The following is a 19291-nucleotide window of genomic DNA, read 5'->3' on the forward strand; positions in this document are numbered from 1 at the left end:
TTGGTACCAATTAGAAGACAGAATTTAAAGGACAAGAAAGGAAACACAAAACTACAGAAAGCTAAATTAATAAACACTATCCTAGAGATATACATGTAACTATAGTGCTTTGAATGAAAATGGTAGCCATATTTTTAGTCCCTTAGCATAGCCAAGTAACTTGGTCATCCAAGACCTGGCAAAATGCCTCCCAGAAATATTTCTAACTAGTTCATCAACCAGGACGATGGTATCAGTGTCTAGACAAGACCTCTCAAGAGAGTGAAATGAGGCTTTTTCTTACCAGAAGCAGATAAATTTCTGTCTCACCTTTGCCAAACTCTAGTCTCTCTCTCTTGTCTGTCTTTCAAGTTAGGCTTCAACCAGAATGTTTGAGAAGTGATTCCAGGTTGATTTTGAAGTCGTGTTTGTTTGCTTTGTTTTGTGAGAGTGAATATAAAGGCAGTAATTTTTTTTTTAATGTTTAATACTTTCCTGTCCCCGGCAAAACAAAAAGCCCAGTGGGAAGGGTGCGCTAAGGCCAGCATTAACTACTACAAAAATCTGTTCTAGATTTAATATCAAAGTTCATGGGTCCAAGAAATATTCAAAAGGAAGACACCTTAGGTTCTTTGGCAACTAATGTCTAAAGTAGTTTATAATGCTGCTCTTTTATGATATCTTGCATTGAGTACTGAAAGCCGGAGCATTATGGCCTCCAAGAAGCAAAACTAGCAGAAAAATAAAATATCCTTGTTCTTGTCATCATACATTTTTAGAAATAAGCAGCTGATTTTATTTTCTAATGAAAAAATCTGCGAGTAAGTTTTAATTGTGCTGTGAGGGGAAAAAACCCATTTGCAATTGAATACAATTATAACTCATTTGTGATTAAGATTCAGTATTTAATATTGATGGGTTGGTATTGTTTTCTTATTGCTGTCTATGGAGAATTCAATATGAACAATATGTTGAGCACAAAATACAGAAATGCCCATTGTTATTTTACTCTATAAATATTGGATTGGATTTATATTATAAAGATAAAAGAATCATTTGTTAAGAGTATTTTAAATAAAAACATGAATATGCATAAATGAAGAGTACCAGAGTTCCCGTCTAATGAAATTTTGTAAGAAGACATTACACAGCATTTAACATAGAGACTAAAAATGAAAATTAGAGTTACCTTCAGATACTAAACCATTCCAATTTCCAAACATCCTCTTGGCAAAACATTTAAATAAAGATAATTTTGTATGTGATTTGTTTAAATTTGAACTTGGCGGCCGAGCGCGGTGGCTCAGGTCTGTAATTCCAGCACTTTGGGAGGCTGGGGTGGGCAGATCACGAGGTCAGGAGATTGAGACCATCCTGGCTAACACGGTGAAACCCTGTCTCTGCTAAAAAAAAAAAAAAAAAAAAAAAAAAAAAAAAAAAATTACAATAAAATTAGCTGGGCGTGGTGGCGGGCGCCTGTAGTCCCAGCTACTCGGGAGGCTGAGGTAGGAGAATGGCGTGAACCCAGGAGGCAGAGCTTGCAGTGAGTTGAGATCGTGCCAGGGCACTCCAGCCTGGATGACAGAGTAAGACTCCGTCTTAAAAAAAAAAAAAAAAAAAAAAAATTGAACTTGACAACAGATGCTTGATTTCATAGCTAAGCCGATTGTTGCCCAATTTCGAACTTTATTATGGATACGCAGACTTTTGTTGTCTCAATCCTTCCTGTATAATTTTCACTCCAGGTTAATGACCTCACAGGATGGGAGAATCTACCTTTAGTATTTGAAGTTACACTTAGTTTCTATTATACAAGGGAGAGAAAATAAAACATAATTACAAACAATCACAACCACTGTGGGTAACACAGGGAGATGATTAAACAAATTGTAGTCTGTTTATATAAGCAAAATCATAAAGATATGCAATATATCCCAAATATACTTTAAAAGCATTTAAAAATGAATAAAAAGTTTGTATTGCATTTTAAGTAATAAAAAGCAGAATAGCATGATTATAAATAGGTGAAAAGATACATACATGATCAAAAAGAAATATACCAAAGATTTAATAATTATTTTATCCACTTTGGGTATTGTAATTTTCTTCTTTGTCCTTTTGCAGTTCCCAGTTTCTAGAATGGGTATGTATTCTTTTTAAACTAGAAAAATACAATGCTTTTATGAGAATAAATGTGAATTAATAGTTTCTGCTGTACAACAGAAGGTGCCCTCAACCCTAAGGAGAAAAATGGCTTTCAGGTGTTCATATTATAATGCCTTTCCTTGCAAATCTAGAAGACAGTGAAGCCAAAGAGAGAGAATCAGGCTAATTAAGATTTGCTCCAAAAAAGTTGAAGGCATGGATATTGCACTCCCTCTGTCCAACACCAGTGTGCTTTCTGGCCAAGGTTCATTCCATAGGAATTGCCTCATTCCACTCAAATGTTCTCAACCAATCCCTAGTGCCTATGATTCAGCTGAGAGAAATGGCCTTTCCCTACTCTCTTCCCAGCAACCTTTGCCACTTGAGTCTTCAAATCAGATCAATCACTCTTGGGAACCATCTTCCCATAATATTTTGGCATACTACATATTTTGAATGAATGGATTTTGTAAATCTCAAATTTACTGAACTCCCAACAGTGAACTTCCTAGGGTACCTTGCAAAAAATAAGATAACAGTTTTTCAAACCTCATAAAATATGTTTTCATTCTATTAACAAGGTTAGAGCAGAGAAACTGTTTTTGTGTGACTTTTTCTCAGATCTGGAATGGGAACTGGGCTTGCACAAGGTTGAAGGTCGTGAGGATGTTAGAATGTATCTTTAAAAACTGGGAACTGTTAGAACAGAATGGAAGAACCTATGCCTGAGTTTCGTATGGAGAAAATTAATATTTCAGATTCAAATTTTGGAGAACTTATTATCAGTGACAGAAAAGACCAAAGATCAAACCTGACTTGAAGGATAGTACATGTAAGAGTCCAGAACAAGGTGAAGTTGATATTAACGCAAAAATATTTCCTACAGGGAATAGTGCTAGTGAAGAGTCATTACTCAGTCATAATTCGAAATAACATCTGGCATGTTGGGCCTCATTAATGAAACAGCAAAAATGAGAAGTCAGAAAAGATTAAAGGGTCAGAGTGGTGCAAGGTGTACTACATGAATCATTTAGAAAATCCCGAGTACGGTAATCAGGCATGAAAACAGACACAAAGACCAATGGAACAAGCTAGAGAACACAGAAATACATCCATACCCTTACAGCCAGCTCATTTTCAACAGTGGCATCACGGACATACGTTGGGAAAAGGACAGTCTCTTTAATAAATGGTGCTTGGAAAACTGGATAGCCACATGCAGAAGAATACTAGACCCCAATCTATAACCACACACAAAAATCAACTCAAAAATGGATTAATGACTTAAATGTAAGACTTGAAACTATAAAACCAGTAAAAGAAAACATTGAAAAAATGCTACAAGATATTGGTGTGGGCAAAGACTTTTTGGGTAAGATCTCAAAAGCACAGGCAACAAAAGCAAAATTAGACAAATGGGATTACGTCAAGCTGAAAAGCTTCTGTAATGCAAAAGAAACAATCAACAGAGTGGAGACACAACCTACAGAATGGGAGAAAATATTTTCGAACTATTCATCTCACAAGGGATTAATAATCAGTATATATAAGGAACTCAAACAATTCAATAGAAAAAAAAAACCTGATTTAAAAATGGGTCAAAGACCTAAAAGGACATCTCTCAGAAGAAGACAAACAAATGGCCAACAGGGGTATAAAAAATGTTCAACATCATCAATCACTAGAGAAATGCAAATCAAAAACACAGTGAGATATCATCTCACCTCAGTTAATATGATTATTGTCAAAAAGACAAAAACTAATAAATGCTGGCAAGGATGATCTTACACTGTTGGTGGGAACGTAAAATAGAACAGCAATTATGGAAAAGAGTATGGAAGTTCCTCAAAAACCTAAAAATAGAACTACCATTTGATCCAGCAATCCAATTACTGGGTAAATAGCCAAAAGAAAGGAAATCAGTATATAGAAGAGATATCTACACTCTCATGTTTATTACAGCATTATGTACAATAACAAATATTTGGAATCAGTCTAAATGTCCATCAACAGATGAATGAATAAGGAAAATGTGGTATATATACACAATGGAATAATACTCAGCCATAAAGCAGAATAACATCTTGTCATTTGCAGCAACATGGATGGAACTGGAGGTTATTATATTCAGGAAATAAGTCAGGCAAGAAAGACAAACATTGCATGTCTCCACTCACATGTGAGAGCTGAAAAAGTGAATTTCATAGACGTATACAGTAGAATGTTGGTTACCAAAGGCAGAGAAAAGAAGTGGAGAGGGAAAATGAAGATAAGTTGGTTAAGGGGTATAAAAATACAGTTAGATAAAAGGAAAAAGTTAGAGTATTTGATAGTACAGTAGGCAAAGTATAGTTCATAATTTATTATGTATTTCAAAGTAACTAGAAGAATTGTAACGTTCCCAAAACAAAGAAATAATAACCATGTCAGGTGATTGATACTCCAGTTATCTTGGTTTGATTATAATCATAACACATTGCATACAGGTAACAAAATATCACATGTTCCCCCAATATATGCACAACTATTAAACATCAATAAAAATAAATAAATGCATAAATCTGAAATACAAATACTAAAAAAATTCCTGACTAGTTTAGACCTTGGAGATACCCATTTCTAATTATAGTTGATGCTTGGGCAATGTGGGGGTTTGGGGGACCAAATCCCTGTGTGGTAGAAAGCCCATGTGCAACTTTGGACTACTATTAGTAGTCAACTTTTAACTGCTTAACTACTTACTATTGACCAGAAGCCTTATCAATAGCATATATTGTGAGTTAATCAATGTTTTGTATGTTATTTGTATTATATATTGTATTCTCACAACAAAGTAAGCTAGAGAAAAGGAAATTTATTAAGAAAATCATAAAGAAGAGAAAATACATTTACAATTCACTAAGTGAAAGTGCGTCATCATAAAGGTCTTCATCCTCATTGTCACATTGAGAAGAATGAGGAGGAGGAAGAAGAGGAGGGGTTGGTCTTGCTGTCTCAGAGTTGGCAGAGGTGACAGAGGTGGAGAAGATGGAAGGGGCAGCAAGAGAGGCAGGCACACTTGGTCTAACTTGTACTGAAAAATATCTGCATATAAGTGGACCCCTGTAGTTCAAACCAATGTTGTTCAAGCGTCAATTGAATATGCTTTAAAATCTACCCAGTTGGGCCAGGTGTGGTGGCTTACACCTGTTATCTCAGCTCTTTGGGAGTCCGAGGCAGGTGCATCACCTGAGGTCAAGAGTTCAAAACCTGCCCGGCCAGCATGGCAAAACCCCATCTCTACTAAAAATATGAAAATTGGTCAGGCATGGTAATGGGCACCTGTAATCCCAGTTACATGGGAGGCTAAGGCAGGAGAATTGCTTGAACCCGGGAGGTGGAGGTTGCAGTGAGCCAAGATCGTGCCACTATACTCCAGCCTGAGTGACAGAGCAAGACTCCATATCAAAACAAAACAAAAAAATTACCCAATTGTCCCATTTAAGTATTAAAGAAAAAGATTAATAATTTAACCTTATCTAGGCTACTTGCTAACTACTTCAATATGCTACTAAGTAAGCAATACTAAATCTCATAGAATGGTCAACGCAAGCATAGAATTCACTTATTTAGTAAACATTAGTTCATTGATTTCTATATTTTACTAAGATTGTAATGCTTTGCCATCAGTGAACCCTAACCTCTATATAGAAGAATATCAATTTACAACAAATACAATATGATATGTAATACATGCATTAATCATCTGAGGTGCCAAAGCAAACATTTATAATAAAACTGAAATAAGTGGCATCATATTCATTTACTCATTTGTCACTACATTTTCTGAAAACCTTTTACATATATAACTTGACATGGGATACAGAACATTGCAAAGGAAAAAGATAGTTCTTGCCTTTAAGATACTTCACATTTAATGGGCAAGAAATGAATATAAAATATATAGATGTAACTATATACATATTTGAGACAGGGTCTCACTCTGTCACCCAGACTGGAGCACAGTGCTGTGATCACGGCTCACTGCAGCCTTGACCTCTTGGGTTCAAGTGATTCTCTCACCTCAGCCTCCCAAGTAGCTGAGAATACAGGCATGTGCCACCATGCTCAGCTAATTTTTGTATTTTTTGTAGGGAAGTGCTTTTGCTATGTAGCCCAGGCCGGTCTTGAACTCCTGGGCTCAAGTGATCCATCCACCTCAGCTGCTCAAAGTGCTGGGACTGCAGGTGAGAGCCACTGTGCCTGGCTGAAATATTTTAATAATGATAATAATAATGTTTAGACCAGTCCCTTTAGCTAGAATGGCTCAACACTACTGTTTTCTCCTTCTTCAATGCCTGATGAAGCATGGGTGTCCACCCCCACAAAACACCAGGGACAACACATACAAGGAGGTAGATCTGACCTTTGCTAGCTCCTGTGGCACTGCAGAGTCCTGAACTGCTTCTTATAAAGTGCAGAAGAGCTGCTCTTCTGGCAGTCCTTAAATAAGAATAATAATTACCTACATTTATTGAAGACACCACATGCCCAATACTGTACTAAGTTCTCAATATGTATTGGACTTTGGACAAGTAAGTGTTTCCTGAACTGAGGATCCAGTTCTATGAAAGAAACATTGACTAGGGAGGTCAACACTGGCTATTAAGATGGGACATTTTGATCTGCAAGATGCCAGTAAGTCATGAAAGGCATTGTTAGAAAGTGTCTGGATCAGGTGTTCATCTGCCCTAAGGCTAGGGAAAGATGTTCTCCTAGGCTCTGTGAGCCTATGAAAGGGGCAAGCCAGGCACGGTGGCCCATGCCTGTAATCCAAGCACTTTGGGAGGCAGAGGCAGGCAGATCACCTGAGGTAGATCAGGAGTTCAAGACCAATCTGGCCAACATGATAAAACCCTCTCTCCAGTAAAAACACAAAATTAGCCAGGTGTGGTGGTGGACACCTGTAATCCCAGCTACTTGGGAGCCTAAGGCAGGAGAATCACTTGAACCTGGGAGACAGAGGTTGCAATGAGCCGAGATTGCACCACTGCACTCTAGCCTAGGTGACAGAATGAGACTCAACTCAAAAAAAAAAGAAAAGAAAAAAAAAAGGGGGGGCAAACCAGCAAACCCATATTACTTAGATGAACTACATCTATAGAAATCATTCAAAATAGTAGGGTAGAGAGCAATGGACTCTGATGAGCAGAGGAAATGTATGAAAACAACAACAATTTGAAATCTAAAATGTTCTTAGGAGGAAAAAAAGCAGATTTTAATTGGGTTCATTCATAGCCAATGTCTCTTACGTCTTTCATTATTCCTTATGTTTTCTTCAGGTTTGAATTCTAATGAAGTGCTAGCTGTTCCTTTCCTTTATTTGCCCAAGAAACATAAACGTGTCTTGATAATCATGTGAAAATACCTTTCAAACGCTGGCCCTCTGAAGCCACTTGTCATTGGGGTGAGCTTGTCTCCAACTCAAGGGTCTGGAATATTAGAAACTGCGGTTTGACAAAATTGGACAGCTGCCTTTATCTCAGGGCTGTACAGGCAATGATTTGGCTATGGATTCAGTGAAGTTTAGCCTTAGAACTACTTGGCCAGAAGTAATAGAAAGATTGGACAATATCTGTGATTTGATACTCTCCATTGCCATGTACAGCTAAAACAATCTATGCATATTAATTAAAGTATGAGAGCACTTATTTCTCAAAGGATTTGTGTTCCAAATGATTCCAGTAACTGTGGGATTTACTGCTGTATTCTCATTGTGTTGCCTTGGATTATGAGAAACCTGGAATCACAAATGATGGCTCTTAGACCTAGGTCATATCTGGATCATGGATGTATTTATGGGTCTGAACAAGTATTTACAAAATAAGGAAATATACAGAAGAGTACAGATTTTGGACTTTGGCTGGACATTATTGCCCGACAACAACGAGCTGTTGCTGAGTATCACTCATTGAACCCAGGGAGTATGATTTCCATTTTGCCAAGACAGCCTACTTTCTCCACCACATTCTCTTCCCTTTTAACTTAAATTACCTCCGCATCCATGTTTGCATTTGAGTCTACAATTTTAGGTGTAGATTCTGACATAAAATTCATGACATTTACAGTTTTTGAATGTGGTAAACACCTTGAAAATTAAATTACATTGTACCTGTAGCATAGACATGACAAAGAAATACAGCACAAACTTGGAAATGAATACTTACTTAAAAAAATAAAACCTGGAATATCCTGGATCTTGGTTTGGCAAATCATATGAGCTCACTCCATTGTCTGTTATTAAATGCACTATGAATGGATACATTGTATTTTAATATATTTGCATGGTGAAATCATAATACCCTAGGCATGTTTGAATTGTGTACACTATACAACTGAGAGCCAATTCCCCCAAGCCATTACATTTAGAGGATGGTATCTGATCTACTACATTCTATAACTTTCATCTATTCTGCCTTGATCTGTGAAGAATTTGAAGCTCTTGTCCTTCAAAGCAAGCTGCAGTTTGCATTGTTTCCATTAGATGGCGCAGAAGATTTTTGAGGTACCAAACAAGACCTTCAGAGAATTCTGCATGTCAACTACGGTGTAAACACCAGCAATTTCAGCTCCACCATGCACATCTTTGTAGAAGGAATCTAATTTAAAGTATTTCCAGGGAGGAGTTATTTTATAACTTATGAACCATTTTTCCTAAATGTACTAATAAGGAGATTATTTTTTTCATAACTGAATTCTGTTTTGTGGTTTATTACCCTATTCCTTTCCAAACTTGAGAAAAATAAATAGTTAGACCAAGTATTGCAAAAGATATTGGGGGAGGACACTTACACAACAGTGAGCCAGATTCAAAGCTAACACTCAGGATATACGAACCAAATATTTCTTAAAACTTTCCAGTTTTGTATAATTACCAGTTTGCTGTCAGTCCATTACTAGTCATTTTTGTCCAACTGCCTTCTGAGGCTTTTTACTCCTATTAGCAGTTCATCCTTTTGATAATTTAAGATGGAAAATAGTTTTCAATATCTTGAATACATCTAAACCTAGTGATATCTAAGTTCTTCTCTTAATTCAAGTGCCAACAATTCTGACCATTACACATACTCATTTGTGTTTTTCATGGCTTCAGGGTTTGAAGGGCTTTTGGCATTGTTGTTGTTGTTTTAGATTCTAGGGGACAGTGTCCCATGTTAATTTCATTGGAACTTAAAAAAAAAAAAAAAATCAACAGAGCCCTGCATTTGGTTTTGGTCCATACATGGAGAAAGAATTTAAGACAGAATCATTAAGATATGTGTTGACCTGGTGTGGATATTCTTAATTCTTCACTTTGCATGTGTTGAAAGACTTAAGGGAGTCCCACAAGACTTCATGCACTGGCCAAAATGCAAGCCAATGTTTTACATAAACAGGAAGAAAATTTGCTACCAGAGCACAGAGCTCAGCACACTTGAACTACATTCTGTTGAGCTGGTAGTAGAAGTGCATAATATTTATAAATTGCCCATATTGTCTAATGTCAGTAATTAACCCAATTGCTTTCCCAAGTGGTTCATTTCTATTTTCTTTTCTATACAGTAGTCTAAATGTTGATGTTTCAAAGTCGGGCCCTTCTTGGAAAACCACAACTTGAACTTAACATACAGCCCTGGTGACAGTGCTAAAAACTAGACTGCTTCAACCATCTCTTCATGGAGAACTGAGCACAAGAAACAAAAGGAAATTATAAGAAAAAAAAATGGAGGCAGAGGGGCTACATTTGACTCCGAGTTCTTTCCATCTCTTTTAAGGTAGCTTATCAGTGATAAAGAATATGAAGTTATTGTTTATATACTATGCAGTCCCCTTTCAAAAGAAATGAAGTTATTCTAAGGTGAATTAAGGACTCAAGGTAAAACATCATGAAAAAACAGTGCTGTGAACAATAAGTCATTGTTCCAGAGGATGTCTTGGATACAGAACAATTAGAAATAAGGGGACTGCAAACTTAGCTGAGAGGTGGCTCACTGGAATTAGGAAAACAGAAGGAGGAAACTGTATGAGAAAGTTATAACATAACTTTAATTTGTATAAGCCTGTGGTTATTAGAACTCTCTTATGACAATGATAAAAGCAGATTTCACTGAGCACAATTAACATAGCCAATCAGTTTAGAGGAATTGAAAATATAACATGAAAGAAATAAGACTAGGAGAAGGAAGACTATTAACATTCTTCCTGAGCACTGGACAGGGCATCAGGAGATCTAGGTTCAGTTCTTATTCTTACTTACATTGCATTAAAATTAGTCTCACTGAAGCCTTCTTTTATTGATTCTGTTTACAGTCTAATATAAAGCTGAAGAACAGGTACACAGCATGGTGACTTTTCTGTCCTTTAGGAAGCTATCAGCAATTTTGTTTCCATTATCCTTCCTTCAGATTCTTAGCATGTGAGTACATGTGCATGCACACACGCGTGCACACACACACACACACCCCTAAACTGAGAACTCACTTATCTTGTACAGCATGGATATTCTAGGCTCATCTTTCTAAAATCCTTTGACCTTTTGATTTTTTATTTTAACCATACTTGATCATTGCGATTGAATACTTTTGACCACATACTGTCTGAATAGCATGTGTTCACTTCTAGGTAATAAAAGCTGTGAACTTGATATGACAACAGCACTCATAACAATCCAACAAAACAAAACAATGTTTCAAAGAATAAAAATACTGATTTCCAAGGAAATGAGCAAGAAGCAAAAAGCCAGGAGTATCAACATAAGTAATGCAAAGTTTGAAAACAAATGATTACTTTGTTATGGGAACCAAGCAATCTAATTTTCACATTTAGTCAGTTTGTTATTATTTTCTATTTAACTCTGAAAAAATGGATTTGACTGGATCAACAAAACCAGGTATCGCTCTTTATCTCTCACTCTAAATTATTTGATATTCTGTTCTTTTTTTGTTCTGGGTTGAAAAATTAATTCTGGAGGGAGAAATTTGGGAGAAAAACTAATCTTTCTCCTGGTTGGTAGAAGGAAATCTCTTGGATAAGAAAAGTATTGTTACCAACCCCACTTGGGTTTGGGTTTTGCTATGAATTGTCTTGCTCAATACTGGAGATAGGTTTGGACTGCTTGGAAGCACCATCACCTCTGATCTATTTTGTGAACTGTGGTCAAAAAGCTGGAAAAGAGTCAGACAGAAGCTCAACTTTTTGGAGAAGAGCAAAGTAGTGACAATAGCACAGTCTTCCTTTTGCTATTAAAGAAAATATCTACAATTGTTTTTTGAGAAACACTTACGTCATATATGTTATAACTGGGTGTTCTGGAAGAAATAAAAAAGATTATCTATGGGCTTAGAAATCTCTGGATACACCATATCTCTCTATGAGATTGACAATGTACATGCACATAGTAAAGATCCTGAGAAAAGCTACTGCAAAGAACCCTGGTTAACAGAATGCCTCCCAACTGAATTGGCCAGCTAATGTCCAACGTGATATTTGAGTAACACTGGCTTGAGGCATTAAGGAGGAAGTTGACAAGGTTAAAATGTTAGAAGTTAATTATCTAAAGAAGAGTTTTCAATTTAAAAATTGTAAGCAGGTTCTAAGGACAAATCTACTTTCCCTCCATCAGTTCTAATCCTGCATTAGGTAATACTTAGGAGAGGATATAGCAACCACCACAAAATATGGGAAATGGATTTGACTATCCTCTCAGTCCTTGACAAATGATTTCCATTGGAAAAAAATAGTCACAGTTCAATTTGTTGTCATAAGATAAAGCATAAAAAATAATTTTACTTTCTGGAAGGCTCCCTTTTCCATATTTTTGTACTTATTTCTGTGGGTCTTCATCATCACACCCATTATTAAGCTTTCTTTAAAGGAAAGAAATTTTAACTGCCACTAAATCTTACTTTAAAGAGGTCTGTGTTTGTGTTACCTTCTTCATAGGTATGTGTACTTTAAGTATTTTATCAGTTATTGTAAACTAAATAATTTTCTCCCTCATAAAGAAGGGTTTTGAAGTAGAAAGAACACATATGGGTCTACCATCAATCTAATTTATTTTTATTTTATAATTTCCTTTTAATATAAAGTCATTTCTTATAGTTTATAATTGAAAAGAAATGGACTTTATGCCATAAATAAGAATTTTTTTGTATAGAATGTGTACAATTCACATGTGTGAATGTACATACTCCCATAAAGTGACATTGATAGCAAATGAACAAGGTTCTGTCATAAATAGATTTTTACCTAGTGAGAAAACTTGCCTAGACAAGCTTTGGCAGCTCTGTTCAAATATGTGTATGAGTGACACAGATTTCTCAATTCACCTCTCTGGATTACTTCAGGGCAAATTGTCAAGGGGATGTACAACAGGAGATCAAGATTATCTTTTGTTTTTATTTTCAGCTAGTACTAGCACATTTGAGATTTTTCATTCACCATTTTGCAAAATCTGCTGTGGAAATGAGAAGGAGAAATATATCAGGTAGAAATATGGATGCAGGACAAATGCAAGGACAGAGGATCAATTGAATAGCTCAAAACATAAAAGCCCACATAAAAGTTGGGCATGGCAGCTCATGCCTGTAATCCCAGCATTTTGGGAGGCCTAGGTGGGAGGATTTCTTGAGCCCAGGAGTTCGAGACCAGCCTGGACAACATGGCAAGACCCCATCTCTACAATAAGTACAAAAATTAGCTGGGCGTGGTGGCACATGCCTGTAGTCCTAGGTACTTGGGAGGCCAAGGTGGGAGGATCACCTGAACCCAGGAGGTTGAGGCTGCAATGAGCCATGACAGAGTGAGACTCTGTCTCAAAAAAAGAGAAAAATATCAGCTAGAAGTACAGCCCCCCAAATGAGAAGTCTGCCAAACAGTTTATTCTCCTCAGTAGTTCATCTTCATTTCTCATCAACTTTCTCTGAATAATCACTTGAGAATTATTATGTAAAGAAAAAAGTATGTTACTTACAAACAAAATTCATGATCAAAGAAAGCACGTACTAAAAAGAATGAGCAAAAGAAATATGTGAGATTCTCAGTATCTCACAGCACTGTTTACTCAGAGAAAAGTTGCTCTCAGGGGGGAATTACAACTTGGATTCTGATACTAGATGAAGCAAAATGTTAAAAGAGGCATACACTCCTAGCTAGTCCTGGGCAACATGGAGCAGTAAGAGTTGTGTATTTTCGACTTATCTATCTCTCGGCATTCTGCAATTTAGAGATGTTAGTTGCAAGCAATGGAAAACCAACCCAGACAAATTTAATTTTATAAAGAATAAAAGAAACATACTGACTTATTTACTGGAGTCCAGGGGCACAATAGACTTCATTCAGAGGCCAAACAGTGCTCAGGATGCTGTTTCTGCATTTTTGTTGTCTCCACTCCACATTCTTGATGCTTTATGCCGACCCTAATCACAAGCAGGTTCTCACTCTGTGGTCCTAAAACGACTGCTGGCAACAATGGGACTGCATGCTTCTTCGTTTGTATTTGCAAAGAAGAGAGGAGTCTATGTTCCAGCATTCTCAGCAAAATCCTCAAGGTTCACTCTATCTTGACTAATTTAGAAGAACCTGGACAAATATCCTTGGACCAATTCAGGACAATGTAATATGATGAGCTGACTGACAGGGGCCTGAGTTATGGACCCGATCTGAAACCATTCACTGTGGTCATAAGTAGGTAACAGAGGAGTCTATACTCCAACATCGTCAGCAAAATCCTCTAGGTTCACTCTAACTGGACTAACTTAGAACATGGACCGATATCCTTGGACCAATTCAGGGCAATGTAATATGATGAGCTGATTGACAGGGGACTGAGCTATGGACTCACTCCTAAACCTTTCACTGTGGTCATAAGTAAGTAGTTTTCAGATTGGCCTAATACAATCAAGGTCCATCCCTGGAAGTAGGGGTGAATTCAGTCCCACCCAAACCATATGACTAAGGATAAAATCTGTACATGGGCTCTGTAGAAGGTAGGTGTTGCAAAGACAAACAAAGACTATATATCAGGAAGAAGGAGAGACAGTGTTAGGCAGCAAGCCAGGGATGTCCATTGTAGTCTCTCTTCCTAGATCTCCAATCCTTGACCCCAGTTATCCAGCTAGAATTCCGTTTCAAGAGGTCTTAAATTCAGTTAGCCTCTCAATTCACCTGAATTGATTCAATTAAGAAATAACTCAGAACTCACTTGAAGGCCCACTTGAGGGGGTAGGGGGGATGAATTCTTTTGGAAACTTGTTTGTCTACATATGCATATATATGTGTGTGTGTGTGCGTGTGTATACACACACATACATACACATATATGCATATATCTATACCTATATACACAGTATCTATAATTAGGTGGGTGTATTAGTGAGGGTTTTCTATAGGGACAGGATGAATAGCATATATGTATACATGAAAGGGAGTTTATTAAAGAGAATTTACTCACATGATCACAAGGTGAAGTTCCACCATAGGCCTTCTGCAAGCTGAGGAAGAAAGAAGCCAGTAGTGGCTCAGTTTGAGTCCCAAAGCCTCAAAAGTAGGGAAGCCCACAGTGCAGCCTTCAGTCTGTGGTGGAAGGCCCAGGAGCCCCCTACAAACCACTGGTGTAAATTCAAGAGTCCAAAAGCTGAGGAACGTGGGGTCTGATGTCCAAAGGCAGGAGGAATAGAAGAAATCATCCAGCATGGGAGAAAAATGAAAGTCAGGAGACCCAGCAAGCCAGCTTATCCCACCTTCTTCTACCTGCTTTGTTCTGGTTGCATTGACAGCTGACTAGATGGTGCCCATCCACATTGAGAGTGTGTCTTCCTCTCCCAGTTCACTAACGCAAATGTTAATCTCCTATAACAGCACCCTCACAGACACACCCAGCAATAATACTTTACCAGCTATCTAGGTATCCTTTAATTCAATCAAGTTGACACCTAATATTAACCATCACAGTGGGTTTACTGAAACAGTAGCATATAGCTTCTACAACAAAAGGATAACAAATTATAACCAGGTCCCTTTCCATGTAAGATAATAATTTGTGTAAAATCTGAATGTATCAGTTTTTATTGCTGCCATAAAAAATCACCACAATATTAGCAGCCTAAAGCAACACCCACTTATTAGCTAACAGGTCAGAATTCTAGCCTGTCGAGCTGGATTCTCATTTAGAATCTCACTGACATACAATTAAGGTATCAGGGGCTGTGGATTTTATCCAGAGCTTAGGACCCTCTTCCAAGCCCATTGTTTATTGACAGAATTTAGTTCCTTGTGATTGTAGGACCAAGGTCCTCCTTTTCCTGACATATCGCCCCCTTCATCGTGAAATTAATATTGAAACTAATCTTAAATGGACATCGAATCTTTTCTATACATTGAATCTCTGTGACTTCCTCCTCTGTTTTTGAGGTTCATGTGATTATGTTGGGTCTACCTGCACAATCTAGGATACTCCCCATTTTAAGATTCACTCTTTAATAAGCATAATTACATCTGCACACTTGCAAACTTGCCATGTTACATGACCACAGGTATAACACCAAGGAGTGAAGACCATGGGGGCCAAAATTCTGCCCCCCACAATGGATAAATTTTATTTTCCACACTGGTGAAATCAAGTAGAAATAGAGGAAGCCTACCATAGGGAGGAACCCAAATGTGAGTTTTTTAGCTTTCACATTTTGGTAAATAACATTCTTATATCTATTGATATATGTACATACATATGTAAATTACAGAAAGATAAAAGAAGCTGAGACTTTTCATTTGTTCTGATTTAGGCTTATAAAACCTCTGTTCTGCAACCTCGGAATCAGTAATAAGGACACCTTTGAAAGAATCTGCCTGCGTTTATCTTGTGTTTCTTTTTTGTCAGACAGTACAAAGAAAATTAAGGTTTTTCTTCTTTGCTATACATATAATACTCAGAAGTGAAAGCTAAATTAACTTGTCAGAATCATGGCATCTCTTTTCTTGAACTGCTGTATCCACCTTCCCAAAAGATTTGAAAAAGAAAGAATAAACCTCCCAACACCTTAACTGGCGGAACAGCACATCCACAGCAATCCTGCCCTCCAACATTGCTTCCTGTCATTACTGGTGGTGTTTTTATCCATCTGGGTGAGCACACGCTTTCACCATTTGTCAAGAAATGTCTACAGTGCAGAACATCAATTGTTCCATAAGGTAGGGCCCACCAGGTTGCAGAGAGGAAGCAAAGCAGAGCGGCTAATTACTATGTACCAAATTCATCTTTTTCAGGAAGACAAAAAAAAATTAAAAGAGGCAAAGTAGTTGGCAATTCCAGTGTCGCCTGTAAGTTAATTTTCACTTTCCCACTATTGGCTTGTTAGTATTCTACTGTCTAAGAAAGTGATGTTCCCAGAAGCATCTCAAACATTGGAGCAGATCCTCTCAATGTGTAAGCTTTCCCTTGGGTCTAAATTATTTACCTTTGAAAGCTGCATAAACTCCTTCCAGAGGCTAAGAGACTGAGTGTAAATTGCAAAGTGCTTCTTTCACTTACTAAGTATAATTCGAGGGATTTGAGGTACTTCTACCTACTGAAAAAGACTGATATTCACTTTCTTAAGCCCCCCTTCCTCCCCCAACAAATATACACACTAGAGCTTAGCTTTTCTAGCTAAGTTACACTTCGTGTACAATCCCATACCTCCTTGTTAACTCCTTTATTCCGGAATGCCATGGATTTGATTTTTCCAGTATTTACTTGCTTGTGTTGCTAAACATAAGGTAAAGTTCCTTATGTTGCCCTGTGCCAGTGTTTTCCATCTTTCCAAGTGAACCACAAAATGCTCAGAAATAGAGATCACACTTCTTATTACTAATTATTGTCAATTAATGTAATTGGATAAATCATTGTTTTAGTATCTTTTTAAAATAAAAGACAAAATCACTGAATTATAAGTTCTAAGGTTCTTCATAAAAAATTAGTAAGATAACAGGAAAAGCCACTTCCTCATTATGAATTCATAGTTTTTGAATGTCTTCTGGGTTTCAGATACTCCTCCAGATTCCCTTGGCTTCTACTTTATCCAGCTAAACCATTGTTCAACCCTGTTTGGCTAGTTTCATTTTTTTGTCTTCTAGACTGTTAAATCAGCCCACATTCTGCTCTAAAAAGTAAATTCTCCTGTAAAAATGGCTTACTTGCTCGTCTGGCTTTGCACTAGAAGGAACCTTATGGTTTATCAGATGTATAAAATATCTCCTTCCAAAGGATAAATTCTTCCTTAGAGCAACATTTGATCATGATTTCAGAAGTAGGAAGAGAGGGAAAAACAATGAGTATCAAAAAACCTGGAGAGAGGTTAATGTCTTAGTAGGAAAGAAATATAAGCTAATTTATAAAATAATTTGGGTTTATATTTCTACTATGAATAAAGGAAATCTATGGCAGGGCACAGTGGCTCATGCCTGTAATCCCAGTGCTTTGGGAGGCTGAGGCTGGCAGATCACAAGATCAAGAGATCGAGACCATCCTGGCCAACATGATGAAACCCCATCTCTATTAAAAATACAAAAATTAGCTGGGCATGGTGGCGGGTGCCTGTAGTCCCAGCTACTCGCTTGGGAGGCTGAGGCAGGAGAATCACTTGAACACAGGAGGCAGAGGTTGCAGTGAGCCAAGATCACGCCACTGCACTCAAGTCTGGAGACAGGGCAAGACTCTGTCTTAAAAAAAAGATAAAGAAAAGGGAAGGAAGGGAAGGGAAGGGAAGGGAAGGGAAGGGAAGGGAAGGGAAGGGAAGGGAAGGGAAGGGAAGGGAAGGGAAGGGAAGGGAAGGGAAGGGAAGGGAAGGGAAGGGAAGGGAAGGGAAGGGAAGGGAAGGGAAGGGAAGGGAAGGGAAGGGAAGGGAAGGGAAGGGAAGGGAAGAAGGGAAGGGAAGGGAAGGGAAGGGAAGGGAAGGGAAGGGAAGGGAAGGGAAGGGAAGGGAAGGGAAGGGAAGGGAAGGGAAGGGAAGGGAAGGGAAGGGAAGGGAAGGGAGGAAATCTTGGCTAACTTAAGAGGGACCACAAACAGATTGTCTTCTGAAAGGCTACCTATAAGTTTATGTGTTGGTAGGGTCAATAAGCTACTATATGCTGGGCATAGTACACTATCTGTTGGTGGAAAGCAAAGTTGACACATTTTTTCTTTGGAATGTAGCATTTCATTTATCTATGTACATTTTTAAGTGAAAGTTTCAATAACAAGAGGGGCTTCTATATCATGATTGAAAGTGTCAACATATAAAAATATTTACTTTATCATTTATCTTTGCCACAACAATGTTATGTAATAAGCAAACATAAACCTCAGGGACACCCACACCATTCAGTTTTGTTCAGAAGTCTGTGGGCTGACTGGGTGGTTCTAAATTGGCTGATGTGGACTGAGCTTATGCATGTGTCTGTGATCAGGTACAGGTTGGCTAGGAGTTGGCCAGTTAAGGAAGGTCTCAGTTGGGTTGACTAACTCAAGAGACCATTTGGTCTTTTGCCCTCCAGCAGACAGGCCTGGGATTATTCTCATGGTGGATGTAAATGTCCAAGAAGAAGAGCAGAGGCACACAAAGCTTCTTGAGGTTTAAGGTCAGAATCAGCACATCATCATTTCTGCCATATCCTGTCGGCCAAAGCAAACCATGAGGCCATCTCAGTTTAAGGGCAAAGAAAGAAATCATGTTCTGATGAGAGGAAATGCAAAGTCACTTTGCAAGAGTTGACTATGTGGGAGTGAGAGGAATAACTGTAATCAATTTTTGCAATCAGTCTGCCATATCAATCTTCTGACATTCTTGAAGCAATTCAAACACATTTTCCTTTACTACATCAAACGAAGTAAAAAAAATTTAATTCAAACAAATACTTCATTATGACTAAAGAAAAAAATGCCATACATTTGCCAATGGATTGTGTTTGGTACACAATGTTAGCCCAATTTTCTCTTTTCCTAACATAAATAAATTTCAAAACCTCATGAAATTCGACCAAGTAAGATTTTTGCGTCTTACTTACAAATATATGTCTGTGCCTTGCTCATTTGTTTTTGAAGCTAATAGCAACAAAATCTTCATGGAGGGAAAATAAAAACATTCTTTCTATAAGATATGTATATACACATCCTCCTCTAAGTAAAGGTAGT

The sequence above is a fragment of the Rhinopithecus roxellana genome, chromosome 14 (genome assembly GCF_007565055.1).
Source record: "Rhinopithecus roxellana isolate Shanxi Qingling chromosome 14, ASM756505v1, whole genome shotgun sequence".
In the NCBI taxonomy this organism is placed as follows: Eukaryota; Metazoa; Chordata; class Mammalia; order Primates; family Cercopithecidae; genus Rhinopithecus; species Rhinopithecus roxellana.